General features: G+C 43.0%; 1 protein-coding gene across 1 annotated transcript in view; it reads left to right on the top strand.

Moving 5' to 3' along the window:
* The window catches only part of DMD (dystrophin), a 2,124,834-nt gene that overhangs the window by 2,001,221 nt on the left and 107,067 nt on the right, over positions 1 to 16,546 (top strand).

Here is a 16,546-nt window from a genome sequence, read left to right on the forward strand (position 1 = left end):
TCGGAGGTGGAGGTATGAGGTGAGAATGCATGTGTTTATTGCTAACGTATAGTAAGCGGCCCCAAAGTAAGAGCCATTATTTACTGTTCTGTTACTGCAAAGCCATAGCTAGAACCCATCAAGGTTTCTTCTTCAACCATGATACAGTGGTATTCTGCCGACAGACGGTGGATGACACTGAGAATTTGGAAGACATCACAGCAACGTGTGGAAAAGAAGATACATACATACATAGATGACTGATAGATAAATAGAACACTGTCTTTTTTAAAAAATTAATTATGCATAAGACTTGAAAAAGTGAAGTAGTAGAAGAGGAGAGTATGGAAAGTAGGTGTCCCTCTTAGCCCTGGTAACAGTCCCCCAATTTCACTCTGTAGGGGCAGTTGATAATATAGTTCCTGTGTTTCTGTCTGTAGGTGTTTTTATGCATATGCAAGCAAACATACATATAAATATATGCTGGGTTTTTTACACACTGATAGTTCTCTCATCTTTTTTTTTTTTTTCTTAAGTAAGCTCTAGGACCAACGTGGGGCTTGAACTCACAACCCCTGAGATCAAGAGTCAGCCAGGCACCCTGGGTAATGATCTTTTATAAAATTAAGCTAAAACTTCTTTGATAGAGTAACAGATCTTGGATGAATATTTGCCATTTGGAGAATTACGTTAGTATTTTTATGTGCCAGACACCCAGAAGTAAATGTAAGAAGTTTTGGGGCCCCTGACTGGCTCAGTGAATCGAGCATGTGACTCTTGATCTTGGGGTGGTAAGTAGGAGCCCCATGTTGGGCATAGAGTTTACTTTCAAAGAAAAAAAGATTAAGAAGTTCAAAATCAGCAGCTAGTGACCTGTAAGTCAACCATTCAGAACTTTATAATTGCTACTTTGTTCTCAGGATTTATAAATGAAACAAAAAAAGTTACTTAAATGGAGAGATGAAGATTATCATGAAAAATAAGATGAACTCTTTTATATGTTGATACATTCAGGGGAGTGTCTGGGACTCGGCTTCTTAGTTCATAGTTTGGACTCGGCTTTAACAGAAATGTTCACATTCTCACTTCCTGACTTATTCTTACAACACAAACCCCTTTGAACATTCAGGGCTTTCTGTGTCACGGTGGTTTAGACGGAAGGATCAGAACCTTGAAAACTTGAGGAGATCCCAAAGTCTAGAAACTACTCTTCATAGGGGGAAAATTAGACTTTGTTTGCTTCTGGGAAAATTTGTTTTCCAGATTTAATATGAATGTCAAGTACTGGGCTACAGTTAAAGAAATCCACGGTCTCTGGTCAAGTTGGAAGCAAAGTGGGAGGAGCTCTTAAGCGCAAAGAGTAGTGTCGAAATCCCACTTGGAAGGAGCCTTTGTATTTTGCCTCTGGCTCTGTCAGGGAAGGGACACCACTATAGGGGTCTTAAGTGTTCTTACCACAATAAACTACAATACAGAGTAGAAAAAGGTACAGGAATACGCAAGAAAAAAATGATTCTGGTTTCTGTGACAATTTTTGGCATTTGTCTGTTGAAGAGTTCCTCAGCTACTCTATTATTTCAGCCGAACCACCCCTTCTTCTCTCCAGGGAAGAAAGAGAGAAAAAGGCTTGGTTTCTGGTCTTTGTTTTTCTTCTAGCTGACAAGGGAACCCAGGACAAATTACAAAGAACTTTCTAGTCCCTAGCTTTACTCACTTGGAAAATGAAGATTTTAGAAGGAGGGATTTCTCCTTCTGAGATGCTACAATATCCTTTCCTTATTTGACAGAAATTATGGGGGGGGGGGTTGTTATCTCCCAAAGAAGTTTGTAGAGATAAATGAAAGCTACCTCCAAAGAATTTAATTCTTGGTTGCCCAGTAACCATTAAATCCCTCAGTCAGGCAAGAACCACATTCTTCCCTTGAGACAAGATTTAGCCCTTTCTGAACTTACCCTCAGGCTGTGTTGTGGAAGTTTATCTGTAAGTTAGTTGCTTACAACTTGGAATAAAATGTGTTCTAAATGGTGCTTAGGTCCCCAAGTCACAGATGCTTATTTAACTCTTGGCGTTCCTGATGGATTGTGTGGCCTGAGTAGAATGCAGCTCCAGGTTTCTCTGGAACAAAATGCTTTTGGGATCGAGACCGTATTGCTGGGCTTGACTCTGCTACTCTCTAAGCTTCTCTGGATAAAAAGAACTGAACGTTTATATCGTAAGAGGGGGTCTAATGACCTTCTTGGTTACTCCACCTTCCGTCCAGCCTGTATAGCTTCCCTGTCTTCGGTCCTTATTTTCCTTTGTGCAGTATTCTGTGATGGGTCCTCTTCCCTAGTCCAGTCCCCACTCTCTGACCCCTACCGAGAGTCGTGGTCCTCCTGAGGTTACCACCATCACCCTCATGCTGACAAGGATTCCAGACACCCAGGACAAGGAAATACCCGTATCTCCTACAGCAGAGGAGTCTGGGAGGATATCAAGGGCTTTGAGTGTCTATAGATTTTACCTTGAATCCAGGCTCTGGAATGCAGCCTTAGGGAAGTTACTAGACACATCTGAGCTTTATTTTACTTTTGTAACAAGGTCGGTCACACAGAATTCAGGCCGGTGTGGGGACTCAGTGGCATCAGATGCATACAGCCTCATTCCCTGAGCACTCAGTCAACGCTGGCACTCCTTCTGTGTTCCCCTTGGACTCTAGGGGGAATAATAATTGGACACAAAAAGGGCTGAAGTACAAGTCATCTACATTTGAGGTTAAAAAAAAAAAAAGCTGTTCTAAGTTTGTCCCCAAGTAGTTTTATCCCAGAGTCTGAGGAGAATAAAAGTGGGTCAGATTGAATGAAAGGGGGGATGAGGGGAGAGAGAAACAAAGAGGTAGAGGAAGGGGGAATGGTTCCTGCCTGCTGGGGAGTCTGTGACCCTCACAAAGGATGGCAAGCTCCGTACCCCTGCTACTGAACAGAGAAAGGGGGCCGCTCATTCCTGTGGCTTCAGGGCTCTGCCATGTGTTTAGCGGAATTTGGGGAGTCTGCCTGATTTGGGGATGAAACCCTTTACTGGCCAAAGGAAAGAGGACATACATTGTATCAAGCAGCTCCCAAGTGCAAAAGAGTTTGGAGATGATCGAGGTGATCGAGACTGTTCCCAGGAACATGACAGTTTCGTTTTCTGATTCAGATGTATGTGGTTCCATTGCTAAGGCATCCTTGCTTATTAAAAGCAACTCAGTCTATGTCAGGGGATAAGGCAGTCCATTATCAAATGAAAAGCTCCTGCCATTGATTAATTTTAATAACAGCTGCAGCTGCTGAATGATTGCTCTTTAAAAAAAAAAAAAAACAATGATTTAGGGATGCCTGGGTGGCTCAGTGGGTTAAAGTCTTTGCCTTCAGCTCAGGGCATTATCTCAGGGTCCTGGGATCGAGCCCCACATCGGGCTCTCTGCTCAATGGGGAGTCTGCTTCCCCCGTCTCTCTTTATGCTTCTCTGCCTACTTGTGATTTCTGTCAAATAAATAAATAAAATATTGAAAAAAACAAAACAAAAAAACCCACAGTGATTTACATATTAGCATCTTTATCAGGATCTAATCACAAGTATTTAGTTTCCAGGCAAATGAACACGTAACACTGAAAAGAAAACATTCTGTTACATGCTGCATTTTTATAAACGTCCTCTAAGGAAGCTTCCGGATGCGTGGGCAGCTGAGTCCTGTCACCTGGTCCCCTCCCCCACTCAGGTGTACAAAATGCAGAAACGAGCATGTTTTACTGTATTCCTAGATGCTTAATGTCGGGAATTGGGTACTGTCGTGGGCTGATTATTCACACTTAAGGATTTAACAGAGTTTCTTCTTACACCTCGCCAACAGCAACACTGGTAACATTAAAAACCCAATGTATTTTCCCTGGTGAGATGAAAGTGGAAATACCCACCGGCCCAAGGTAGTAATGTTCCAGAATGGGTTTTCTTTGTTTGTTTTTGTTTTTGTTTTTGTTTTGTTTTGTTTTTTGCAAGAAGGTTAATTTGCTTTTCTCATTGCCATGGGAAGGTAATCTGGTTTTCCCATTACCATGAAGATCAGATTTCCACTGCTGTTTATGTTGGCCTCTTTCTTACTTACAGAAGGATAGAGGAGAATGGATATTGAGGGGAGTGTGGCGGTTGGGGACCAGAAGAATGGGTAGAGACAGGCAAAGGATGCAAATCATTTTCATTCAGAACCTAAGACACATGGGGTGCCTGGGTGGCTCAGAGGGTTAAGCCTCTGCCTTTGGCTCAAGTCATGATCTCAGGGTCCTGGGATCCAGTCCCACATTGGGCTCTCTGTTCAGTGGGGAGCCTACTCCCCACCACCCCTCCCCACCCCTGCCTGCCTCTCTGCCTACTTGTGATCTCTCTCTGTCAAATAAATAAAAACTTAAAAAAAAAAAAAAGGAACCTAAGACACACTGTCAGACGAAGGAGAGATTTAGGACTCTTAATAACTGAAAGTTACCAAAGCCTTTTTTTTTTTTTTTAATTTTAAATAACATGTATCTTAAGAGCTGTGGGTAAGGAAAGATGCTACTTGGCTTTAAAGAGATTTTGCACTTATGATATAAAGATAGGAACATGTCTAAGGAGTTAATGAAAAATGAGCTACTTATGAGTGTTCATACACAGGTAGACATTAACTTCCAGAGAAGCATATATTTAAAAATTCTAATCCTTATCTTACATCTGGGCACAGCCACACTTGTTAAGGTCTCATTAAGAACAAACGTCTAGTTAGAACTTCTTCAGATCCATTTATGTCTAGAAGCCTGCCTTATTCCTATAAGCTCTTTCTTATAATGTTGTTTTAAATTAAATGAACTGTCAGGCCCTCCTGCAGTGCAGGCAGTACCGGGTAGCAAGGGCAGGGAGCTCTGATCCAAGATCCCTTTCCTGCTAACTTTTTCTTTCTCCCCTTCCAAGGAGGATTGCAGGGGATGGACGATGCTCTGTAATTGGTATTCTGCATTTTGTGGACTACAGAAATACATTTTGCCGCAAGTAAGAGAACATCTGACCAACTGTATCTTAGCCACATTGGGGTCGATGTTTTTTGTACAACCAGACTTCTGGAAGACAGGAGAGAGCTAAGGCAGAGTTCCTGCATGAGGCATCCTTGATGTGGGCCTCTTTCTGTTCTGCTGTACCATCTTCAGCGACAGATATTTGATCTTGTGGTTCCATGATGGCTGCTGTCTGTCCCTCTGGCAGGAAGAAAGAGAAAGGACCTTTCCCCTCTGAGGCTGGCTGTCATTCCCTTTGGAAAAGGAAACCCTTCCCTGCAAATATCTTAAGCAAAATTGTGTCCGGTTGGGTTAAAGAGAACTGAGATCCTCCAGCCTTTGTAGTAAGTAGAGAAAAGCCAGGGAGAAAGAATTTGAAAACAAGTGTTTCGTGAACCAACCTTAGAGAAACTGCCACAGTTAAATACACCCGACTCCTCAAGTCCTCTTTCTCCTAAGCATTCTCTTGGGATGCCCTTTTTTCTTCCCTTCATTCCAACTCCTTTACATCTTGGGAAAGTCCTGCTATCTTTGTTAGGTGTGTTTCCAAAAAAGCAGCTCAAGTTCGGACTCCTCAGGGGTAAGAAAGAAAATCAGTCCAAGTGATTGACCAGTAGTAGTGGGAAATGATATTGTTCGAAGAAAAATCAGTAGAATTGATGTTATCAGCATCTGAAACGTGGCACATGTAGGCAAGTTCCATCCAGAATCTCATTCGATTCAAACCACATTTACTGTGCACCCATATTTCTCGCCCCGGGTGCAGTAACGATCTCTTCTGAAGTCCCCAGGTTTGTTTTCTCGTCTTGTCTTCCTCAAGTATAAGAATGAACGGTAAAGCTGCTTCTACTTAGTCATAGCATTCATTTTTATCCGTATTGGTATAGATTTTATTTTTATTGATGTCAATTCACTTTTAGCCTTTGTGGGCTCATTTATAAATTCTTAGTGTATATAGGTGTTAGTGAATTGTTCACCCTAGTGAAACTTAGTGTTTCAAAAATAACATACCTTATATGGAAAATTTTCAATTCCATTAATCTTAAAAATAAACACTGGAATACACCTTAGTTGTGTTCAAAACTATCTTTGTGTTTGGTATGTAAAAACTGTACGAGAGACCATCTGTTGGCATTGTATGTTTGTTATGTATATAAGCATGTTCACGCAACCGGACTTTTCTGTGTGGGTACTACTGGGCACATCACAAATAGCCAGGAAATGTGTGCTGGTTTTGTATGATTAAATTGTCATTTTGTTTTCCCACGTTTTTAACCCATGAGTTTAGTAGTACACGGTTGGGCCCACAGTATGTGCTTAGATAAATGTTAATCAATGACTTAAAGTAAGAAATTGTTATTTGATGAAATGTAATCAGAAGACTGATTTGGGGTTTGGGTTCTGTCTTCCTATCCATTCTTGTATTAGAAAAGTAAATGTATTAAGGCAGTATTTTTTGGTGGCAAAACCATTTAGTTTGAATGCATTAGAAAAAGAAAAAAAAATCTTTAAAAAAAAACAAAAGGGGGCGCCTGGGTGGCTCAGTGGTTAAAGCCTCTGCCTTCGGCTCAGGTCATGATCTCAGGGTCCTGGGATCGAGTCCTGCATGGTGTTCTCTGCTCAGCAGGGAGCCTGCCTCCTCCTCCTGTCTCTCTCTGCCTTTCTCTCTGCCTACTTGTGATCTGGCTGTCAAAAAAAAGAATCTTTAGAAAAAGGTGGAGTCCAAGGAATTAATAGCTGGTGGGAAGTTTTTGGAAAACCCAGTTAGAACTGTTTCCATAGAGTGATCTGAGTGAGAGCGAATTATTAGAGGAATTTGACAGAGTTTTGCCAAGGACAGGAAAAAGATGGTGTAACTGAAGCGTAAACTGTCCAGGTTTGGGTAAAAAAAAAAAAGGGAGCAGTCTTGCGAAAGCTGGAATTTAAAACAAAATGCCTTCGGGGGCCAAACTGTGGCTGGGTGGCTACCTGAAAAGCTTCTGTTAGGGTAAATGAGCCTTGGCTTCTGCTGTTGTCATGCAGGAATGTGAGTCTCTGCCTTCTTCCTGAGAAACGGGAAGGTGGAAAGTCTCCAAATTGTTAACTCTGGGCACATCGGTCAGCGCTTCAAAATACCATTACATGAGCCAAAACCAACCAACCAGACCAAAACCAGAAACCCATCTGTTGACTAAATTCAGCCAGTTGGTGACCTCTGGTCTTTGGTTAACAGAGAAATAATGAAAGAGTTCAGGAGTTTTGGGAGAAAGATCACCTGTTGAAATCCTGGATGATAAGGATGAAGAGGGCAGAGAAGCAAGCTGAGAAGCCAAGACCGAGGTAGGAAGTTGAGGATTTAGGGAAATCTTGAGTCGTTCTAAAACTGGAAACCGAGGAAGATGAGGCTGCTAGCTTTAAAGGAAATGAAGCAAATTACCACCATTTCATTTCATCATCGAACTGGGTTTTTCCACAAATTCCCCAACTGGGAGAAAGGAGGGTGGATTTGAAATAGGCGGTGGTAAGCATATTACACAGAAAAGTTACACTTTTCCAATCCAAAAAAAGTAGGGCATACAATAAAAAAAAAAAAAAACTATTTGTGGGTGCTCCTGGGTGGCTCAGTTGGTTGAGCATCTGACTCTTAATTTCAGTTCGGGTCTTGATGTCAGGGTTGTGGGATCGGGCCCCATGTCCAGCTCTGTGGGGCACTGTCTGCTGGAGATTTTCTCCCTCTCCCTTTGCCACTCTTGCTATCTCTCTCTCTAAAATAAATACTTTTATAAAAAGAATGTCTTGTGAATTTGGTTCTATGAAAAGCGTACAGAGGTATAAAGATTAAGTCACATTTGATAAGTTAAAATGACTCACCTTTATTATGAAGAGTAAGATTTAATTAAACCGTCTCTGCCCCAGAGAATCTGAGATGTGTGTGCATTTCCGGAGAGAGAGCACTGTGAGATTCGTTAATTAATGAAGTTGAAAATAGAGTAGAGGGAGACGGGGCTAAGTTGAGAAGTTCCCGGAGCTGGGATAGTTCTGTCTCCAGGTGACTTGCCCATGTTAGGATGGAGGAACACCCATGGGGAGCAGTGACTGAAGGTTCTGAGTCAAAGAAGAAGGGATCCTGGTGTCCAGCCAGGAACTGTGTGACTGCCTCTGGCAGGAGGGACACAGAGAAGGGAAGTGCCGTGGCTTCATCTGGTGCAGTTGTCGTTGGAGCATCAGGCAGGTGACAAGTCAGGCTGATCCGAGATCGAGGACCAGTTTCGTGACGTTGCTGATTGCAGTGCCTTCTGATGGTAGGGATGGCAAATACGCAAGTGCTTAGACGGAAGAGGTTTTTTCAGTGAGTTGACAGAAGCAAAAAAGACAGACTAAATGTGGAATTTGGGAGTACGGAACCAAGTGAAGGAGTTACATTCTTTGGGTATGCAGGCATGGCACTTAAGCTTTCACTGTTTTTGGTGCCTTATCTCACTCCCCAGCTTAGTTTCTCATCACTCCCCCGTGTCTGGTGCAGCTTCTCCTGAGATTAAACCTCCAGCCTTCTATCAGGGTGAAGCAGGAGGTGGCTGGATGCTCGGGACATGGGGCGGGGGAGAAAGTGTTGAGGGCTCTAAAGACAAGCGGTGCTTGTATTTTCAGCCACATTTCAGCCTTCAAAGGAACCTGCAGCCTCTCGTTTTTGATGCCTTGGTGGTAGAAGTTGGCGTGCTGCTTATTAGACCCAGCCCTTCAACTTGCCTATCTTCCCCTCCTATTAATGTCGACTTGGGATTTCTCTGCGCTCCAAAATCACGACCACTGGGTTGTCTACCGGGGTTCCAAGATACTAGAGCTCCGGTCGGTTCTCTTCTCTCCAGTTCTGTTTCGTCTCTTCTGGATAGATGTCAGTTTTACTTCTTTTACTGTCATCCAAGTAGAGAGTTCTTGGGAATAAGGACAGAGAACACGAGACCGTTGCATCGGCCTTGTTTAACTGTAATTCCCAAGACTTCCCTTCTTGCAGTGATGTGCAGGGCCCTGTGGCAGACGTCTTCCTGCCTACCTGTCAGGCCTCTATGGAGCCACTCTTCCTCCTCACTGCCTGAGAGTTCAGCAGGACTGACCTTCCTGAGATTCTTCATGGTCCCTCCTTTTGTCTACTTGGGAGCCTCCTTTACACGTGCTGGCCTTTTATCCTGTTTTGTTCTCCCCCTCTTTGCCTGGTTAACCTCCATCACCCTCCAGATATTTGCCAGAACCTCACATTCTCAGAGAAGCTTGCCTGACCTGTGGTTCCCACCTTGTGTTGGGATGTCTTAAAAGTACAGATGGAATGATTAGGGGTGGATGGAGGTCTTTCTTTAAAAAAAAAAAAAAAAGGTATAAACTGGTATGGCTTAAACTGTCTTTTTAAATCATTATATCGGGAGCCTGGGTGGCTCAGTGGGTTAAAGCCTCTGCCTTCAGCTCAAGTCATGATCCCAGGGTCCTGGGATCGAGTCCCACATTGGGCTCTCTGTTTGGTGGCGAGCTTGCTTCCTCCTCTCTCTCTGCCTTCCTCTCTGACTACTTGTGATCTCTGTCAAATAAATAAAATCTTTAAAAAATATATCATTAGTATCATTTTGTATGTATTTTTTGGCGGGCAGATTTGAGAATTGGTGCCCCAGTCCTTTCTGCTTGGAAGCTGAAGTAAAACGAATGTGGGACCCCAGCATCATCAGGAGTCAGCTCTCCACTATTGCGAACATGTCAGGCTCCCCCAAATGGCATTGATTTATTTATTCATTGTTTATATAACGTGTATATCCAATGTGGTTCAAACTCACAATCCCGAGATCAAGAGCCGCATGCTCTACTAACAGGCATGCCTGGAAATGGTATTTGAGATACACAGTTCCCGCAGGAAAACTTTCTGTGGGCCACTTGTTAAAGAAGCTCTTTTCTCAACAGATCTTTTACCAGAGCAGAGAACTTTTGGGAGCAAGACACATTTGAGTATTGACTCCTTCAGGGGAACAGTGTTGCCAAGAAGTAGTGAGGGTTGGCTGGGGAAGGCCAAGCCAGAGAAGGGGGCCAGAAGGGCCCTGAGCAGCCCACAGCCAGGATTTTTTGCTATTTTTCATTTCACAGTTGAAGTTCTCAGTTTTGTGTTTTTTAAATTTTTGGTTTATAACCTATTTCTCTCCTTTGCAGTTTGAAGGCTCCCACATTGGTGCCATACTGGAATACTATGTTGCTTCTCTTGCTTTGTTTTTTAGAAAAATTCTAGAGAGCAATACCATTTCACCTGTGGAGATACAACTCAGTAGTAATTATAAATTCGCAGACTCGGCCTTCTGCATTTGTTGCAAGTAGGAGTGTGTAATTCCTACTTATCTCTGTGTGGATTTATTTTAGCCCCATTTGAGTAAAGCTCTGTGTTGATGATGAGGTTTTAATGAGTTTAGATTTTAAAAGGCCTCAAATATATTTTAAAAATTATGGATCCAGTAAAACGAAGTCATGTACCTCTTCTTTCTCAGCTGATTTTTGAAAGATACATTCCAGAAATCCTACATGTGGTTGAAGAGTTACCAGTAGTTCTACATTGTACTCTAAACTGCTGAAGCCTGGACATCTTGGTTTCATTTGCTTTCAAGACAGACTTGGTTTAAATTACTCAGCTTATCTCAAGCCTCATTAAGACCCGTGGTTCTTGTCTGTTCTGGTGTGTTGGAGCTGGCAAGAGTACTCTAGGAACAGTGAGGCTGGGGAATGAATGCGAGATACAATCTCATATGTGAAAACGTGCCACCTTCCTGTAGTGGAAGGGCTGTCTGGGGAGATGGCCTCGTTTTGGCTTCTCTGGAAAATGATTAAAATAGATAGGCAGTAGTAGTTTAATTCATACTGTATGCCAGACATTCGAATTGGCACTGTACCAAAAATGATCATACTTCCCTCTAAATTATATTTTTCACTTATGATCACCTGACTAATTTGGATTACATTTCTTCTGGGAAGCAGACGTGGTAGGAAGAAACAAAGACCACAGTGCTAATTTATCTGTTGGAATAATCTTTGGCTATCCAGCTCTTTCCACTCATTAATTTTATGAGGTCATTAACATTCCTTCTACCTAATAGATAAACATACTAAAACTTTGGGCCTTTCCAAAAAGTCTCCACAAGCCATCAGAAAGCTTAACCCAGCCATAAAACTGAAATGAAAAATTTAAAAAAGTAAATAAAAAGGAAATGAAAGGGCCTAATGTTTCATTTCTCTATTTTCCAAGTTTTCCCTTGACTTTATATGCTGAGGTGTTTTTCACTATTTTTGCAAGAGCATGTCCAACGTGGTGTAGATTTGTGACCTGAACTTGAGCTGTCGTTCCTCTTTTCTGGAATCTGATACTTTCAGCCACTACCTACCACAGAATGGAAGTAGAAATCTTCAAACAGATGGTTAACCAAAGTCAGGAGAAATTGACTAAAGAAGCAAACTGCCCCCCCTCATTACTTGTTTTGTGCTTCAGAATAAAAGCCAAATGGGCCATCACGTTAGTAGCTGGTGATTGAGCTTGAGAAGGTAGATAGATGGTTTGATATCTGCCCTCGTTCCTTAAGTTTCTGGATTCCTCTATTTTTAGGCTAGAACCAGCCCTGGTTAAAATAATTCAAGTCATGAAGAGGAATGTTCACTTCAGCATTTTTATCCTTCTGAAGTGTGCTTTCTACCAGCTGCCATGGAAACATTGTGTAACTCATTTCTTGGATAGTCTCACTCCTCTCAGAGTTCCGGTTGTGAAGCGCTGGTGAGCTCATTACAACTTGGATCCAAGTCCTGGAAAGGCAGTTCTCGGAGAGAGTGGAGGCCAGCCTCCCATGAGGGACTGGGGGCTTTCGCTTTATGGGGCGTGCATATTTGAGCTACCAGGTCAGCTCTCGCCTCAGCCCAGGACGATGTCACTTTGTCCGCAGCTGTACCCCGTCTCGAGGTTTCTGTGTGCATCCTCCCTGCTTTCCGAGGCAGAGACTTAACTTCAGTTATAAGCCAGAGGGAGTGGTGCTTCAGATTCCTAGCAACACAGCAGACTCCAGCAACACAGATGGTTATCTCTCCCCAGTAAGGCTTCCAGGCCACCAGAACTCTGTTGTCATCCAGTGATGCTTACTGGAGAAAAATGTGGATGGCTTCTGCTGCATGCTGATGAAAAGTAGGTATTTTCCCAGCTTCTTTCTTCTCTGATTTCCAAGTCACTGAGAGCAGTAGTGAGATTGGACCCAGGGCAGGGAAGGGGCACAGAAACCTGGTGGCCAGAAGGCAGTGGGTTGCGGGTATGTGAATGGGAGTCAGAAAGGATGAACTTGGGGCAGAACGCCATAGTTGGGAGGACTTGGAACAGTTTGAACTGCTAAAGCTGAGAGCCCTGCTAGAGCGGCAATGTACCAGATGCTTGTCTCCAATAGGATTCCATAGGGAACCACACCCAGAAAGAATCAGATCATCTTCTGCTCTCCCACTTGGATCTGTAGCTTTGTGTGGAATTTGCCAGTTCTTGAAATACACTGAAATATGGATGAAGATTCTGACCTCATTTAGATCATTTGTTTCTGAATTCTGAACAGAACCTGGAAAACTGGAAAGGGGGTAAAATTGGGGTGGGAAGGAGAAGTATCCTAGTTCTAGGAAAGAAGGAAGATAGTAGGAAACAAGACCAGTGAGTTAATAGGCATTTAAAAAGGAGGATTAGAAAGAAAGAGAAACAGAAGAGAAAGAATTTGCCAGTATGTTCTGCTAAGATATGTGACTGACACACAGTTCACACTCCATACTTCAGTTGAAGTCTATGAATGAAAGGAAATTTGGAGTTGGAGGCTGTTCCTTGGAAACTGCTATGGGATGGTGGTAAGGAAAGACTGCTCTATCCTTCACAGGAAGGATATTTCTGTGTTTCTATGTTGCTTATTTTATAAAGACCAAGGGGACTTATTTCTGAGTGTGCGAACGAACTCTGTGCCACCAAGTAGAAGGCGAGTCTGATCAGACTGGCAAATGGTGTGAGGGGGGAGGACATGAATTCATGTCTTGTGGATTAGTGCCAGAAGACATGAGTTGGCTGAGACCACCCGAGAAGGGAAGCAGTGATGACTAGGGAAGAGAGACAAGGGAAGAACCATGACTCTCAGGGAAGAAGAGACACTGAGGGACAGTCAGAAGGATGGAGGTAAATCAAGTTCTCCGAGCAGAGAACAAACTCCGGGGAAAAGGTGTTCACTTGGAGGAAGAATCTCTTCCTGTTACCTTTGAGGACACTTTTAGACCCTTTTAATATATTGAGTACCTTTCACTGGTGTTCATCATGAACAGGAGACCCACAGATACATCCCAGAAGTGAACTTTTAGTCTAATTGATCATGATTGCCATTCAATAATCTTGTACAAACCCACAAAGTGGAACTTAGAAAAGCAAAAGACAGCAGGTCTTTGTGCAGAGTTCATATTTGAACAATGTGGAAAACGTAAATTTGTTAAAATGTACAATTAAAGAATTGACTGTACTTGAGGGTCCATATGGATCACCTGGGATCTTGTTAAAATGTTGATTGCAGGGACCTGGGGTGGCTCAGTCGGTTAAGTGTCTGCCTTGGACTCAGGTTGTGATCCTAGAATGCTGGGATCAAGTCCTGCATTGGGCTCCCTGCTCAGCGGGGAGCCGGCTTCTTCCTCTGCCTGATGCTCCCTCTGCTTGTGCGCACTCTCTTTCCCTCTCCCTCTCTGACAAATAAAATCTAAAAAAAAAATTGTTAAAAAAAATGTCGATTCTGATTCATCAATCTGGGTGGGGCCAAAGATTCTGTATTGCTAACAAGCTCCAAAGAGATAACTGATGCTGTTGGTCTGCAAATCACACTTCGGCTAACAAGGACCCACACAGGTACTCTTTGGTATGTGTTGGTAGCCATGCCAAGTTAGACGTGGTTTAACTTATACACGCCTACCGACCAGTTTAAAATGAAAGCAGGTCTCAGAACTGGCTCTGTCACAAAAGAACATTTATTAGCCACAGGGCACAGAACAGTCTTTAAAGCGAATGCAGAAGGCAGAGTGAGATCACAACCCTGCCTTTGTGAGTGCTTGGCGGATGAGTCTCACACCTGCCCCCTAGCCCGGGCCCTCTAACACAGAGGACCAGCAGCATCAGGATCACCTGGAAGCTTGTTAGAGATGCACATTCTCAGACCCTCTACGGATCTAGGGAAAAAGAATATTTGGGAGCGCAGCCTGGGAATCTGTATTTTTAGCTAGCGGCCCCACCCCCATAATTCTGATACATGCTTAAGTTTGAGAATTACCGCTCTAACAGCAGGATTCTGGGGAGCATCTCACTGAACTCAGGCAACCAACGATTCAGTGACCTACAGGTGGACATCTTGGGATCTAGTGTAGGGCCCCGTTTCTGTACGTGGAGAGCCTGTTCGATTCTTCTCATATCCTGATAGTAAAAGGGCAGGGACCATGTCTAAACCCTTTTCAACAGTCCTCCTGTTTTGCAAACCACTACTATCACCAGTGCAAACCTATCTAGCATTAATTAGGATAATTTATGAATCCCTTGGTGGAATAGGAGCTAAATATAGCTGAAGTACTTACGGTGGCCACTGCTGGAGTGAGGCTTTTTTGATGAATTGCTAGCCAACCACCCCTAGAGTGTGCATGCCTGATTAAGACAGCTGACCGCCCCTGCAGTGTAGCTTAAGCTAACACACACACACACACACACACACACGTGTCATACTGTACTGTCCACGTGAGAGTTTACTTTAAACTCTTTAGATGTGCTTTATGAAGGCATCATCTGCAATAAAATGCATCCCTTTTAATTGTATAGGTAGAGTTTTGACAAATGTATACACTCAGAAACCTCCATACCAGTCAAGATACATAACTGAATTCAGTCACCTACAAATTAACCTTGTGTTGTCTTGAAGTCCGCTAGCCACCCCGATCGCACTCTAGGCTGCCAGCGTAGCAGTCTTCCGTCAGCATAGGTGAGATTTGTCTGTTTAGCTTTTCATGTCTGTGGAATCTAACAGTATTTACCCTTCTCGTCTGCTTTCTACTCGGCATTAGCCATTCTGCAGGATGGTTGATGTTAAATTACCAGTATCTAGTTCCTTTTCATTGAAGATTAGTGTCCCATGGTACAGCTCTGCCCAGTCTGTCCCTTCTCCTTATGATTTGTTACCAGGTTTTCGCTGTTACAGAAAAAGCTACTACTGTGGACATTCATGGACACATCTTTTTGTGCACATGTGTGTATTTCTTTGGGGGTAAATCTCCAGGAGGGGACTATTTGGGTCCCAAGAGAGATGTCTGTTTGATTTCATGGGAAGCTGCTAAGCTGGTTTTCCAAAGTGGAAATACAGGCTTACATGCCCCTGCCCCAGCCGTGTGTGAAGTGTTCCAGTCACTCCCCATCCTCGCCAGCATTTAATACTGTCTGTTTTTATAATTGTCAGGCTGAATATTTTCAGATGCATGACAGACATTGTTTTTCCGTTCCCTAATGTCAGTTGAGGTGTTTGCGCTCAGTCTTGGCAAAGGCCCTACAGTTAATGCTCTTGAACCGCGCAACTTGGATTATGTGTTACCTCATTTCCCTCTCCTGAGCCCGGTCAGAATTGGTTTTGCCGGCTGCCGTGCGATTATGGCGGTTCGACATGTTTGCTGGTATGTTTTGTTCTCTCTCTCTCGTTCCTTTGCTCGTTTAGTCCTTCCGTCCGCTGGTGGTTCACTAGCTATAGTACACTCGCTTTTTCAGAGAGCAGTTGTATATTAATTACCTGGGAACGATGACAGAAGTAGGGACAGAGTACTTGCCCTCAAGGAGCTTTTTGGAACTGGGTTCCTGAAACCCAACTCCACAGACATGCCAGCAGAGACATAAAGCCCAGTGTATTCCAAGGTTTGCACACACACACTTCAGTAAGGGCATCATGGAAATAAAGCTCTGGGCTGGGTCGGGGGTGTGGGGGGCTTGATAGACAGGTGGCGTAGAAACCGCAGTAGCAGACGTTGTTGAGACCATCTGTGATGAATATTACAATGGTGGCACCTTAGATTATAAACTACATGTTTATTTTAGTCCCAGTTACATTTTAAAATATATCTCACACACGCAGACACACACATGCGTTGGATAAGAAATTCTCTAAATGTTAACAGTGCCTCTCTTTGGATCATAGGATTATGGGTGATTTGTTTACTGGATTTTATATTTTTCTCTGATTTCTTTAATTATGCCACAGTGAGCATGTATAACTTTTATAACCAGAAAAAGATATTAAACAGGTGATGGGTATTAAGGAGGGCTCATCTTGGGATGAGCAGTGGGCATGGTATGGAAGTGATGAAGCACTATATTCGTACCTGAAACTAATATTGTACTGTTAGCTAACTAACTGGAATTTAAAGAAAAACTTGGGAAAAAACCCAAATATTACCAGTGAAATAAATCCAAGACTAATTCCTTAAAGCCTAGAGCTCTTCCACTGTGATTTTAAATTACACAAAC

Source organism: Lutra lutra, chromosome X, assembly GCF_902655055.1.
Source record: "Lutra lutra chromosome X, mLutLut1.2, whole genome shotgun sequence".
Classification (NCBI taxonomy): Eukaryota; Metazoa; Chordata; class Mammalia; order Carnivora; family Mustelidae; genus Lutra; species Lutra lutra.